General features: G+C 35.4%; 1 long non-coding RNA gene across 1 annotated transcript; it reads right to left on the bottom strand.

The window, feature by feature from the left end:
* Positions 1-13,820: 13,820 nt before the first annotated feature.
* LOC150033188 (uncharacterized) lies at positions 13,821-14,805 on the bottom strand. The gene is made up of 2 exons (XR_016524048.1): positions 14,104-14,805; positions 13,821-14,020 (listed from the first exon to the last, which is right to left on the bottom strand). It is a non-coding gene; the product is annotated as an uncharacterized LOC150033188 (long non-coding RNA).
* Positions 14,806-15,987: the final 1,182 nt, after the last annotated feature.

Here is a 15,987-nt window from a genome sequence, read left to right as displayed (position 1 = left end):
ACCTGACTATCTTCAGACGGAGATATTTTACCACGGTTTGAACCCTGCATCGCAGACGGTTGCCAATATGGCAGCAGCTGAAGGTCTGCTTGACAAAACGTACGATGAGGCTAAAAATATCCTTGATCACATTTCGAAGAATCACGAAGATTGGCGCGAAAGCGATCAACGATTAAAAATTCGAGAAGGTGACGCAAACAATAGAGCCATCGCATCCCTACAAAATCAAATGAATGATTTGATGAATCTGATACAGGGCATCGTAATTAATAGCCTGGGAACGCAAAGAGGATAGGTCAACGCAATCGCTCAGACGAGCATGAGTTGTGCCACTTGTGGAGAAACGCATCCAATTGAGGAATGCCCAAGGAACCCGCAGTATACTTCATAAAGAAACCCTTTCTCTTATACATAGAACCCTGGGTGGAGAAACGACCCCAATTTCACATGGAAAAATAATCAACAAAATTATCAACCTATGGCACAAAAAGAAGGACCGCAAGGATTTTTCCCACGAATAAACGGGCAACCATAACATCACACCAGTAGCTCGCAAGCACCGCCATCATCCTCCCTGGAGAACCAATTAATCAGTACATTGAAAAGAATGAGACGGTCCTTCAGAGTTAGGCGACCTCTATCTGCAATCACAAAATTCAAATAGGTCAGATTGCGGGCGAGCTGAAAAATAGACTGCAAGGGACGTTGCCAAGCTCAACTGAGCTCCATCGCAACCCAGGGAACATAGGAAAGGTACAATGCCTAGAAATCTCCTTGCTAAGCGGAAAGACGATAGCGGAAGAAGGGAAAGAGCCCATCAAGAATAACCTGAATGTGGTGGAACCCAAGAACATGTTGACACAAGAATCAGAAAAGCCTGAGAAGATGAACTCAGAAGTTGCGTCCACCTCCAAGCCTCTAAGACACGAAACAGAAGAAGTACAGCTACCACCTCCCGCAAAGATTGAAAAAGAAACAGAATAAGGAAGAAAAGATTGCTACGGTAGCAGTAACGCAAAGGTCAAACACTGTAATCCCACTGAAGATGTGCGACCCAGGAAGCTTCACGATACCCTGCTCAATTGGAGGGGTCTACATTGGTCAGGCACTATGCGATCTTGGGGCGAGTATAAATTTAATGCCACTCTCAATTTTCAAACAATTGAATGTGGGAAAACTAACGCCCACAACGGAGACTCTCCAGCTTGCGGAAAGATCCCAAGTACACCTTGAGCGAGAGTTGAAGGATGTTTTGGTCTCAATTGATAAATTCATTTATCGGTAGACTTCATCATTCTGGATCATGAAGCGGATGAAGATGCGTCCATCATATTGAGACGACCATTTCTATCGACTGGTCGTGCTCAAATTGATGTGCACAATGGAGAAATCGTGATGAGAACTAATGGGAAGAAGCTCTTGATTGAGGCAATCAAGATCCCAGCAGATTAAGAAAAGGAGAGAAAACCTTCGTGGATGTAAAAAGTCCAGATTGAAGAAGAAACAAGCGGTCCCTATGATAATATTCGATGCAAACTCATCTGGGACGCATTCTTTTGAAGTATCCTTTTGATATCTTTATTTCATTAACTTACTTTACCTTTTGTACAAACACTACTTTTTACAATTATCAAGTATGTCTTTTATATTTTTGACCCTCTTGATTTTTTAGCAATGATTGTAGTAAACGATTGCAGTGGAGCTACACGATAATCGAAAAACATGACCAATTCGTTTAGCCCATCACAATCGAGAAATCAGCTCCCCGAAAAGAAGGATGCGAACATAATCGATGCGGGCAACAGGGTAAAATTAGGGGTTGTATCTTTCTTTGAGTTTTTTTATTCCAATTTTTGCACATTCACATCTCATTTTAACATTGCTAATTGTATCATTGCATCCTCTTTTGTTTGGCGCAATCATTAAATTTTGCTTACTTTATTCAGTCACCGCTTTTTTTTCCGCACCAATTATGATTTCAATGATGAAACTCACACTTTTATTTCTCATCACATGTACTAAAATCAACTTAATTTCAGGATGGTCAATTCATGAAACATTTCTAAAAGTTAGTGGTCCACCAACTTTCTTTCAAAAATATTTTTATGGAACTTCCTAAGAGCATCGCATGAATCATTTCAGTCTATTAGCAATGAGGACATTGTTGCGTATAAATTTGGGGGTGCCAGTATTTATTTTTAACCTTGCTATTTTTAGAAATTTCAACAAAAAAAAAATCATAACGTTGAGATCGGATCCTACTCGTACTTGGATGTCTACATGACACCCGTGGGGGCAAGCCTAAACGAAGGTAGGAATCGTGATCAACGCATAAATCAGTGATCGCAACTCCACTGCCAAATGAGCATGAGTTTAGACTAAGAAAGAGCGCCTTGCTCGTAGTTGGATGCTCGCATGACACCCGTGGGGGCAAGCCAAACGAAGGCAAGGCACTCGGATCAGTGCAAGATCACAAAAAGAATATCTAAACCGCATAAGGATAAAAGTCATTTCAAAACACCCTGGTTGGAAAAAGTCTTGAAATTAATCATGCGATGTCCTGGAAATAAATAAGGTCCTTTTGAAGGTTAAACTTGTGGTCCCTAAGTATTAGAAATATTTTAGGAAGAGACCAAGATAGAAATTAAGAGGATTTTGATTCATAACATTTGAATAAGGCACCTCGAGAAATCTAGGTAAGGAAAAGGCGGCTGACTCTCTAAAGAAAATCTTTAGTTTATGCTTGAGGAAAAGCATTGTTTTAAATTTGGGGGTGTGATAACGGGCAAAAATGCACGTTATTATTGTTGGATTTTATGTCCTAAAAATCGTAGTTTGTAAATTAATAAACATATTCTGTTTTGTTTTTCGATAAAGTTGTTATTGAAATAGTAATCTTGAATCCAATAAACTAAGGTTCTGAGGCTATTTAATGTAGTTTGAACTTTATGTAGTGACATAAAGGTAGATCAAGTTCAAATATATAGCCAAAATGGTCTATAGTATATGAATAAGGTTGGGCGCCTTATTCTGGGGACACTATGGATGCGGCCCACTTTGTAGTTAGTACAAACGATGTGATCCTGAATCGTTCATATAGAGATATGTAAGTGGGGGCATCCTATACAATGAGTTTGCATAAGACTGAACCATGAAATAGTCACTTTTTATGTTCTAAATGTCGTTTTATGTATAAAACTGACTATTTCATTAATTGATGACCTAGGTAACTTAATCTTAATCCTGAGCTAACTATGAACTCCTATTTACTCGGAATTATCTTAGATCTACATAGGTGAGGGCAGCTCATCATCGCTAGCCCAATAAGCCTCCCATTTCAGGGGTAAGATCGGGTGGATAGCTAGGAACATAGGGTACAAGATGGAATTCACTCCTACCCGTTAGGGATAGTAGATAGGGTGTTCCCTTTAGTATTGAATCTAGGTCTTGAACAAGGGGCCCCACCCTCTCCTTGGCCCGAGAGGGATTCGATTTATAGGTTGGACCTTAAACCAATTATTCATTAGAGGATCAGTGGAACTTAAGGAACAAGATGTAGTCTTGGGGGTAAAACGGTTTTTATGACCCAGCCGAGATTACGAACAACCTGTGAAGGATTAGCTTACTAATCATGGTTATATCAGATGGACACAAATATATCTATAGTGAGGGGAGTGCAACTACGGGACTATAGTGGAATAACCTGTTAGTTAACGAATGTTGATTAGCTCCGTCTAAAGAGTTTAGCTAGCTATTCTAGGATCGTTGGAGCCCATGATCTATAGATCCATTAGGTTCCCCTACTAGCTCATATGGAATAAACTTAGAACAGTATGATAGAATGATTCGAATTGTTCGAATTAGGTGAAGAAAGAGAAACCAACAAGTATATGTGATATAGTGGTTGGGTTTTTAGTTTAGAGATACAGCTTTAATATTTAAATGTGATTTAAATATCAAGAATATTAATACGTTCATATTTGGAAGCTCGAAAATAATGGAAATGGTCAAAGATGTAAAAAGTCAAAGAGTTGACTTTTTACTTTGAAAAGTCAAACTTTGACCGACCTTATATTCAAATGTGATTTGAATTTCGAGAAAATAAATGCGGATTCATGCTCGGGAGGTCAAAATTAGTCAACACGGAAAAATCATAAAAGTCAAAATGTTGACTTTTTGGTCAAAGTTTGACTTTGACCAAATGACAATTTTGCCCTTTGACTATAGTTAGTGGGAAAATCCAAACTTTTGTTGGATAATTCCACTAACAAAATAGTGGGCTAGGTGTTGGCTTATAGTGGAGACATTAAGCTCACTAAGATAGTGGATTATAGGTGTTGGGTTTTTATGGATTTGGTTCATGCAATTGTTGCATGGTTTTTTCTATAAATTGGACTTTCAATTTGGATGAAAAAACTTTTGACATTTTGCCAAAATAGTTTTCTAAATTTGGGCTGAAAAATTCTCTTTTCTTTGAGTGAAATAAAAACCCAAACCCAAATTCATTCTTATTTTCCATCTCTTTTCTCTCTCTCAGTTTCCTTCATCCACCGGGTCCCACAACCCGGTTCTAAGTCCAGAGGATAGTAGATCAACTCTAGTGATGGTTTGGAAGAGTTCGGGTTGAGATTCAGCGAGGAAAAGCGGTATTCGAAAGCTACAAGCCATTAACAACACTCTGTAGCAAGTACATTCAACTTTTCGGTGACCATTAATTGGTGCATCAGACAGAATATTTAATGCCCTTCCATCATTGCAATCATTAGAAAGAAAAGCTTCTTCACTTTAAGTTTATAAATACCGAAGGCCACCATCGTTAGAGAGTTCGCCATACAGAAGATAGATTATATACAAATTAGATAGCCGTTAGTCTGTAGTCATTCTTATATTAAGAAGGCAGAGACGAGTGAAGAGAAGAAGATGCCGAGAGATCATTTCGAATAGCTCGAAAGACTGTCGGGAACCACTATAAACGGAGAGAGGGCCGACACTTACGAAAGCAAGGATATTCTTCTGGGCAGAGTTGGAGTGAAAAGACAGTGTAAAAGCCACGAGAAGCAAGATATTGCTATCGGGCTTCTTATCCCTACTTTCCATTGTTGTTTTGTATTCTGCACTTTATTCATAGTAAATGGAATTCTCATCTCAACATCTGTTCAATCTCTCCACATTTTGCATGAGTAGCTAAACTTCCAAATGGGTTGAGAAGTATTTAGCTAGCATGACCTAAGATCTTCACTTTATGCGATCATCTTGTCTTATGTATGCGTCATTCACCCTTTAGAGATACTTGAGAGAGTAGTCTAAAGAAAGAATCTAGACTTGAGAAAGTCAGATTAGAATCTAGGCTTGAGAGAGTCAGATTAGAACCGCATAAGCAAGAGATAGAAACTTAGACATAAGTTCTGTTTGTTATTATGCATCGCAAGCACCCTAGAAATAGGATATGATAGTATGCGGTCACCTTGTGTATGTGTGTATCATCCATCATCGCATAGACAAGAATAGAGGCTTAGACATAAGTCCTATCGACATTATCGTATACATCGCATGCGTCCTAGAAATAGGAGCTATGGCATTTGCATTGAGAGATGATATGTCGTTGTGTGTATATAGCATGATCGCATAACGTGAACGCAATCTTAGGAAGTGCTAGCTAAATCCCTTCTCAACCCGTTCATCGCATACTCATTGTATTCTTCATTTCATCAACTCTTTACTAGACTCTGTCGCATAGGATGTATACTTAAAAAAAACACCAACCAACTTATTTGTTTTTGTCACCGTAAAGGAATCAATTTTACTGTCACGTAGTAACTCAGTAGTCCCTATGTTCAACCCTGGACTTACCAAGAAATCTAGTGAGATTTATACTTGGGTTTTACTAGGAAAACTTGCATGTGCAATGCATAAATCATCCTCAAATTATACACCATAATCGCATCACATTTACAACGCATCAATCGCAAGAATAGAACACTGGCTTTGTCTAAAGCAACTTATATTGATAAAATTTTTACTCGATATTTGATGCAGAACTCTAAGAATGGTTTATTAACTTCCAGGTACGGAGTTCACTTGTCTAAGGAGCAGTGTCCTAAGACACCTCAAGAAATTGAGGATATGAGACGTATTCTCTATGCCTCACCTGTAGGTAGCACAACATCAATTAAGGATGCATTGCAGACTCCACTATGGAGGTTGAATATATAGCTGCTTGTGAAGCAACAAAGCAATAAAGGAAGTTCCTTAGTGATTTTGAAGTCGTTCTAGACATGGACTTACCTATCACCTTATATTGTGACAATAGTGAGGCAATAGCATGTTGGGGTTGATGCCCTAAATCTCGTAGGGTCCTATAGTTTGTAAACATGGTCCTATAGTTTGTAAACATGGTTGAACAAACTCATTATATATTTAATAAAATATTTGATACTTTATTCATTGTCTATAAAATATTTGATATTTTAGTTGCATTAACCACAAATCAATAATTTAACATCCAAGGTTATCTTTATAACTTAAACATGTATGTAGAGACATACGGGTGGATCATTTTTAAGTGATAACCTAAATGGTCTGTAGTAGATGGATAAGGTTGGGTACCTTATCCTTGTGACACTACGTGTATGGCCTGCTTTGCAAGTGTTACAATTGTTGTAAAGTGCTACAAATGATCTGATCCTGATCATTTATGTATAGACATGTGAGCGGGGATATTCTATACAAAGGAGTTTGTATAAGATCAGACCACGAAATGTTTAGTCTCATTATATAATGTCGTTCATAATAGAGACTTACATTTCACCAGAACGACCATAAGTAATATGACCTGAATCCGAAGTGAGTTGTGAACTCCTGCCTATGAGGGTGGTCCTTTGATTTGTATGGGTGAGAGTGGCCAGATCACCAACTCAACAAACCTACCATTTGGATGATTCGTCTAATTGGGGAGCTGGGAACACAACTACACAAGATGAAATCCACTCCTTCCCCAAGGCAAGGGTAAGTAGATAAATTGCTCCCTTAAAGGCTGATTTCGGGTCTTGAACAATGTGGCGCCACACCATCTCCTGGCCCAAGAGAGTTTTAGTCATAGTTGGACTATGATCTATTGTTCATTAAAGGAATTAGTGGTATTTAAAGAGTTAGATGTAACTACAGGGGCAAAAAGGTAATTTGGTCTAGCTGTACTTACGAGCAATTTCTGAAGGGTCATCGTACTATTGATTAGTTATATCCAATGGACACAAAAATTTATCTGGAGTGTGAAGAGTGCGACTGTCGGTCTTTAGTGAAGTGTCTGATAGTTAACGGATGGTGAATAATGTAATTAAAGAGTTTAATTAATTATTCATGTACCATTGCAGCTTCAAACTATAGGTTTATAAGGTCCCCTTGGTAGCTCAATAGGATTTAGTTGAGAATTAGTTTTTTGGATTAATTTGAATTGTTCAAATTAATAGAGGGATTTAATTATATATGATATAATTAAATTGTTTCAATTATATATGATATAATTATGATAATGTATTTGATACATTATAGCTTAATGGGAGGAAATAAATATTTGAATGAGATTCAAATATAGTTTCTATAAATTGGATTCATAGTTGTTAAGTTTAATACAAATAAGATTTATATTAAATGTCATATAATAGAGAAAAGAAACTGTAGTTTATATTGTATGTGATACAATATTAAAACTATAGGTTATATGTTATATTTGATATAACATATAATTATATATATATATATATATATATATATATATATATTTATATATATAAGTTAGTTATCATATTTATATTTATATTATTACTATTATTTTAATAATAAGGAAGGGAGTTACAACTCTCTTCCCATTCTTTTCTCTCCACCTACATAACTGGGTGGTGGTTATTTATGGCAAGTAGAAAAGGAAAAATTTTTCTTCTTCTTCTTCAAGGTTGGATTTGATAAAGAGAAAGACTGAAGTGTTCTTATGAGTCTTGAATTGTATGTGGAGGCATACAGGGACCAATTTTCTAGATACAACCTAAAGGGTCAATAGTATAGGGATACGGTCAGTACCTTATCCTGGTGATACTATGGATACATTCCACTTTGTATTTGATAGAAATGCAATGATCCAACGTGTTCATGTAGCTGACATGAGAGTGGGGGTATCCTATGCAATGAGTTTGCATAAGATCAGACTGCGAAATAGTAACCACTAGGTGTAACTTTATTGACTAGTCAGGTTTCTATTTCAATAGGATGACCTAGGAAACTTTTATTTGTATGGGTGAGAGTGACTAATTTATGAACTCAATAACCTACCATCTTGAGGACAAGACCGAGAGGGGAACTAGAAATATAATAATACAAAATGGATTTCACTCCTTCCCGACTTTAGGGTAAGTAGATAAGTATTCCCTTAAGTGGTATCTCTGAGACTTGAACAAAGGGTCCTACCCTCTCACTAATCCGAGAGGGATTTATATTTAATAATTGGATCATAAATAGGTTGTTCATTAGAGAAATACTGGTACTTAAGAATACAGTGGTAACCCAGGTTTAAAAGGGTAATGTAACCCAGTTGGTATTACAAACATTTGTGAAGGACTAACTTGTTGTTACTGGTCTATCATTAGACACAAAAATATATTTGTAGTGAGAATAGTGTAGATGTGGGTTCTTAGTGGAGTGTACCCACAGTTAAGGAATATTGATTAATGTGGTTAATGAGTTTAGGCGATTAATCTCATATCGTTGGAGCTTTTGATTTGTAGGTTCATGTGGTCCCCTTCATAGCTCGTAAAGAGAATTGAAGTAATTATGTCTTGAATAGAATTTAAAATGTTAAAATTCACTTAGGGAAATAGTATAATGTATAATGATACATTATATTATAACGTTTATATTTTAATAAAACTTTATACTATAAATTTAATTTTGGATATGATTCAAAATTAATTTATGTGAGAATTAAATATTTGGAATTCAAATATCAATTTAATATGATTTGGATTCATATTAAACTATAGGTTTAAATTAATGCGTATTAGATGCACATTAAAAATATTGGTTATGAGAGAAATATAATTGAATATGATTCAAGTGCAGGTTAAATTAAATACTTGATATTTAATTTGGTAATTAATTAATTATTAATTTGATTTGATTTAATTTAATTTAATTAATTAAAGTAAAATTGTATGTTATGTGAGGAATGTTTCATTTAAATATGAAATATTATTAATTAATTAAATAAGATTTAATTAATTAATTAAATTAGTTTATTTTATTTTTAATTAAATCAAATAACTCCCACGTAGAGGAGTTATCTGAAACGATCCCACATTTTTTAGGTGATTGTGATTCAACACACAAAACTGTTATGTGAACAAATTTCTCTCTCCAAAAATTCTCCTTTTCTTCCCATAATTTTTTGTTCCTACAAATCATACAAAAAATTCTCAGATAATAGGAAGGTAGGCTTCTTTAGTGTTGATTTCAATCCCAAAGAAGAATTGGTGATTTTCATTCGAGTGATCTACAAAAGTAAGTTTATTTCCTTTTCTCTGTAGAATGGTAAGAAAAGTCTAGTTGATTTCCATTAGAATAATTGTAATGACCTGACTCCGTAGGACTTAAGCTAGGTCGTTACTATAGGCATGCATGCATGAAATTCAAATTTGACATCTTTTCATAACTTAGTAAAAACCAAATAAAAGATGAAAAAATAATTAATTTCATTAAAAACTAAATAACTGAAATTCAAATGGCAGGGTACCCATAAAGCCATAAAATAAAACTAGAAAAGTTCCTTAAATGTCTAAAGCGCAAATACCAAATCCTCGAGTTCATATATCAAAACTAGCAATCAAAAACATAAAAAACTTGAAAATTTGAGCGGAAGTATATGACTGGTCCCAGTAGCTTGATCACGGATTCCACTTGTCATTCATTGGCATGCTCTTACCCTTACCTAGAAAATAAACATGAGAAAAAATGAGTATAAAATACTTAGTAAGTAACCCCACTACTGGGGTCAAGCTAAGCATTTATATCCAATAAATTGTACATGAACTGAAACTCTATACTAGTGGAATCTGAAGATTTCTATTAACTGGTTCACTCTTTTATATTTCCCTTAGACGTGCGTCACTTTCACACACATTAGGTCCGATATATATCTCTATCATATACATTGAACCCTCTGGGAATGCATCACTTTCATACACCCTAGGTCTTGTCTATGAATGCAGAGATGTGCACCTCTTTCATACACATGGTTATGTATACACCTCTTTCATAACACATAACCCATTGAGCGTGCACCTCTTTCGCACACCTCAGCCCCTCCCCCCTCTAAGTATGTATCACTTTCATACATACATGCTCTAGTACATCCCTTTCATGCACTCAAATAAATCAAATACTGGAAAGGAAAAGAGATCATATCTAAGATCATATTACATGTAACATTTACCTATTCATGAGTTCTATAAAATCTTGTAAATAATATCATGCAGATCAGTCTAGAAAATTGTTGGGATTGGTGTCCTAAATCTCCTTGTAATCTCGTAATTTGTAAACTTTGTATAAATATATTTTTGTTAATAAAATAAATATTATTTTATAAGCATATACTCAATTCAATAAACTAAGATCCTAGGTTATTTTATGTAATTTAAACAAGTATGTAGAGACATATAAGTGGATCTTGTTTAAATAATAATCTAAATGGTCTGTAGTAGATGGATAAGGCTGGGTACCTTATCTTGGTGACACTACGGATATAGCCCGCTCTGTAGGTGTTACAAGTATTTTAAAGTGCTACAAATGATTTCATCCTGATCATTCATGTGGAGACATGTGAACAGAGGTATGCTATACAAATAGTTTGTATAAGACCGGACCACGAAATGATTAGTCTCATTATATAACGCCGTTAATAATTGAGATTTACATTTCACCAGGATTACCATAGGTGACGTGACCTGAATGCTATAAACTTCTTCTCATGAAGGCGGTCCTTTGAGAGTGGTCAGATTTCCAACTCAATAAGCCTACCATTTTGGGGATTTGTCTGACTAGGGAGCTGAGAACACCACTACACGAGACAGAATTCACTCCTTCCTCGATGCAAGGGAAAGTAGGTAAATTGCTCCCTTAAGGGCTGATTCCGGGGCTTGAACATAGTGGCCACACCCTCTCTTAGCCCGAGAGGGACTTGATCATAGTTGGACTATGACCTATTATTTATTAGAGAAATCAGTGGTATTTAAGGAGTTAGATGTAACTACAGAGGCAAAATGGTATTTTTGGCCCAGCTGTACTTACGAGCAATTTGTGAAGGGTCATCACACTGTTGATTGGTTATATTCAATGGACACAAAAATTTATCTATAATGCGAAGAGTGCAGCTTCTGGTCTTTAGTGAAATGATCAGCAGTTAACGGATGTTGGGTAGTTTAATTAAAGAGTTTAATTAATTAACCAAGTACCATTAGAGTTTCAATCTATAGGTCCATAAGGTCCCCTCAGTAGCTCAACAGGGATTTAATTGAGAACTATTTTTGGATTAATTAAGTGTTCAAATTAATTGAGAAAATTAATTATATATGATATAATTAATTTAATTAATTATATATGTGATGTAATTAATTTAATTAATTATATATGTGATATAATTAATTTAATTAATTATATATGTGATATAATTAATATAATGTATTTGATACATTATAATATAAGGTAATATGAGAAGAATTTGAATATGATTCAAATACTAATTATATTAATAAGATTCATGTAATTAAATTTAATATAAATATGATTTATTTTAAATACCATAAATAAATTGAGAGGAATTAAATATTTGGATATGATCCTGTTGGATTTTATGTCCTAAAACTCGTAGTTTGTAAATTAATAAACATATTCTGTTTTGTTTTTCGGTAAAATTGTTATTGAAATTGTAATCTTGAATCCAATAAATTAAGGTCCTAATGCTATTTAATGTAGTTTGAACTTTATGTAGTGACATAAATGTGGATCAGGTTCAAATATATAGCCAAAATGGTCTATAGTATATGAATAAGGTTGGACGCCTTATTCTGGGGACACTATGGATGCGGCCCATTTTGTAATTAGTACAAACAATGTGATCTTAAATCGTTCATGTGGAGACATGAAAGTGGGGTATCCTATGTAAAGAGTTTACATAAGACTGAACCATGAAATAGTCACTTTTTACGTTCTAAACGCCGGTTTGGCTTAAAAACTTTTTCCAAACTTTTGTTTGATAATTCTACTAATAAAATAGTAGGCTAGGTGTTGGCTTAAAGTGGAGACATTAAGTAGATTCTAAGTGTTGGGTTTTTATGAATTGGTTTCATGCAATTTTTGCATGACTCTTTTCTATAAATATGGGCTTTCAATTTGGATTAAAAACTTTTTCCATTTTGCCAAAATTATTTTCTAAATTTGGGCTGAAAAAATCACAATTTTGGAGAAAAATTTTCAACCCAAACCCAACCCAAAATTCTATTTCTTTTCCCATCTCTTTCTCTTTCGGGTTCTTCATCCATCAGCTCCCACAACCCGATTTTGAGTCTAGAGGATAGTAGGTCAGCTCTAGTGGTGGTTCGAAAGAGTTCGGATCGAGATTCAGTAAGGAAAAGCATTTTTCGGGAGCTACAAAGGTTGTAGCCTATCTCTTTTAATTTACTGTATTTCCTTCATTTGCATGCTAATTTCCTTTTAATTAAAAGCAATTAGAGTGTAATTAGATCCTTATTCCGTTGCGTATGTCTCGTGTTCCATCAGATCCAAATATCAATTATATGAATGAGATTCATATAAGTGAATTTACTATAAATTTGATTTATAATAAATGTCATGTATGATTGAGAAAAAATATATCTATAGGTTATATTGTATTTGATACAATATGTAACTATAGATTATGTGTTATATGGGATATAACATATAGTTTATATACATATAATAAGGTTATTATTATATGTATAATTATTATTAATTTTATTTTATTAAATTAATATTAATTAATTAAAGGGAAGAAGTTGCCTAATTTCTCTCAGTTAAATACATGATGTGAGGGGTCAGAGAAAGAGATGGTGCTGATTCATCTTCCTCCATGAAATACTGAGAGAATAATTCTCTCTGGAAAAAACGAAAAGAGAAGAAAAGTTCTTCTCCTCCCTCTCTTCCTCTCCGTCTCCTTCCTTCTTCCAAAACCCTAAGGTAGAGCCCACACCTTCTGTCATTCTCAATCCCTAAGGAGAATATATTGGTGGTGTCCCTTTTGGAGAAGGAGATCCGTTCGTGACTTATTTGAGGTAGTCTTCAAAGGTAAGGGTTTCTGAAACCCTAAGTTTTCCTTTATTAATGCTTGCTATAATTTATATAAATGCATATCTTGTTCTTGATTTACTATAAAACTTACATTTAATGAAAAATGAATTTGGGACGATCTTGCTTCCGCTCAAGGTTCTCTCCTTATAGAGTTCCTTCAAAGCATGCGTAACCTCGTAAAAAAATGAATCCGCCCTAGTACATCTCTTTCATGCACTAGACTCCTTAAAACATTCACATAATGGATCATTCATAATTTCATGATAAATCACACGGCATACATTTATAGATCCAAAAATAAATCTCATGAAAACATGCACATCAACATATATCTAATTTTCACGCTATGGAATTTCAGTGGTAATGTCACTTATCTCATAATTTAGGCCCAAGCTCAATCGTTTTGTTAATATACCTCGTAAAAATTCTAAATCATACTCATACATATGACATGCTTCAAACATATTATCACATGCTCATATATTGTTTCTAAACATTACATTCAATCTCAAAACCAACAAAATTATCCTTAATCTTATCGCCGACACAAAGACGATTCTAGTAATAAGACTACTTACCTCAAATAAAGTCCAAAAGTTAATTCAAGCAAACAAACTCCTTTCTAGCTTTCCACAAACTTTTGAATGAGATCCTAAAACATGGATAAAAATCAATCTTAACATTTAAGCTCAATTCTAAACATTAAATCATTCCAAGATTACTAGCACAACTTACCCAATAGTGGTTTGACCTAGATCACCTCAAAGTTCTAATACCAAAATTCTTGCCGGAATCAAACTCAAGTCTTTCGCTTCTAAATTCAAAACTTCTCCAAAACTTGAATTTAAAGCCCAATTAATTTGAGTAAACCAAAAAAGAAACAAAACTCCATGGGCATTCAAAGTTCTTTCAAAGAGTTCAATAGAAGCTCCAAGATCTACCCAAAACCTCACCTACTTTCAAGATCCGGTGAGGCCACGATGGCGACGCTCGACAGAGGGCGACAGAGCGCTCCACGGCGACTGACAGGTGACCAGCAGCTGGCAGATATGAGGGAATGGGGACGCGACTCAGATCCGACGGCGTGGCTCGGTGTGAACAGATCTGGAGGCGCACAAGTGGCTAAAGAAGAACCAAACTGACGATGCAACCTTGGAACAACGCGAGACAGGTGGAACAACGTTGGCGCGATGGTTGGCTTCACGTGATCGGGTGGGGTGGCCGAGTGAGTGAGCGGTGGCTGCTGCTGGAGAAGGCGACCAGCGCGAGGGTGAGCGAGCGAACGAACGAATGACTGGCCGCTTGAGGACGCGAACAACGTCGATCTGAGTGACGACGGACCGACTTGCCGGCGCGAAGCTTTAACGGCGGTTGGAGACGTGGTGCGAGGAATGGTGACGTGAAGGCGAGGGTTTTAGAAACACGAGGGGGGTGCTCACGTGTGAAGAAGGGAGAGGAGTTTTTAAGAGAAAAAAAATAATTTTATTTTATTTTATTTAAAAATTATTTTATTTTATTCTATTCCTTAAATACACAAATACATACATATTTTTAGAACTTTCTTTCTTTTTCTCTTCAAAACCTAAATTTCAAAATAGAACAATTCTCCAAATAAAATCTCAATTTCTTACATTAACTTAAAAATCAAGTAATTTAGCATAAAACCCAAATTTTTCTTTAAACGAGCTAAATTTTCAAAGTTAACAAAAATTTCCTCAATTATTAAAAAATACTGATTTTAAATTACGGAGAAAAAAAACTTGGGATGTCACAACAATATTCAAAATTATCGAAGGTACTTAAGCTATAGTCATCATCACTAACTGTGGGAAAGGATTTTTAGCTAGCAAAATACAAAAAAGAAGAAAGTGCAAAGGAAAGAAGACCTTCCTTAAGAAAGTTGGACCCGAGAGGAACGAAGAGATGATGTTTGTGCGAATGGGGGCTTAAGGTGGCAATATAAAGAATTGAAGAAATGAAGGGTCATCCTCGAGGCTAAGGCCGAGGATGAGGGTAAAGAGGGCTTTGTTTCAAGAAAAGAAAAAAGAAGAGAAATGTGAGAAAGTAAAGATTAAAGGCGTGAAAAGATGAGACAAGATAGTCTAGGAGATGCTTCCTAGAACCTAACAAAAATTTAACTTCCAAAGTGATGTGATAGAACAATGACCATGCATGGGAAGCAAGAGGATATATGATACAACAATTCACGAAAGGGAATCAAAGATTGTTTTTGCTAAAAAAACAAAAGAGCATGCAAAAGTTGATGAGATTGCCTCGAACATAGTGAAAGGTAATGCAATAGATAAAGAGGGAAGAGTTCAGTTGTAAAGATAAAATTTAGAAGGCAACCAAGTCTGGTCAGCCTTGGTTTGTAGCCGATTAGAGAGAGGGTGACACATGGTATCATATGGATTAAAGGCAAGATTCATGAGTAGAGATGGAAGCAACATAATTGTTAGTGACAAGATAGTTGTAGACAGAAGGGTAATGCAACAAGAAAGATTGAGATAGAGAAGCTCCAATTTATTCGAAGAATAAAAAGGAGAAGCGACCAAAACTCTGTCTTGGGGACAAAAAATTAGACCAGGAAGCTGGTTAAGCCCTATTGGGGTTAGCTGG

Source organism: Benincasa hispida, chromosome 10 (genome assembly GCF_027475165.1).
Source record: "Benincasa hispida cultivar pf3 chromosome 10, pf3_genome.v1.1, whole genome shotgun sequence".
NCBI classification, from domain to species: domain Eukaryota; kingdom Viridiplantae; phylum Streptophyta; class Magnoliopsida; order Cucurbitales; family Cucurbitaceae; genus Benincasa; species Benincasa hispida.
The sequence above is the reverse complement of the archived record's forward strand: the minus strand, read 5'-3'. Positions and strand labels throughout refer to the sequence as shown.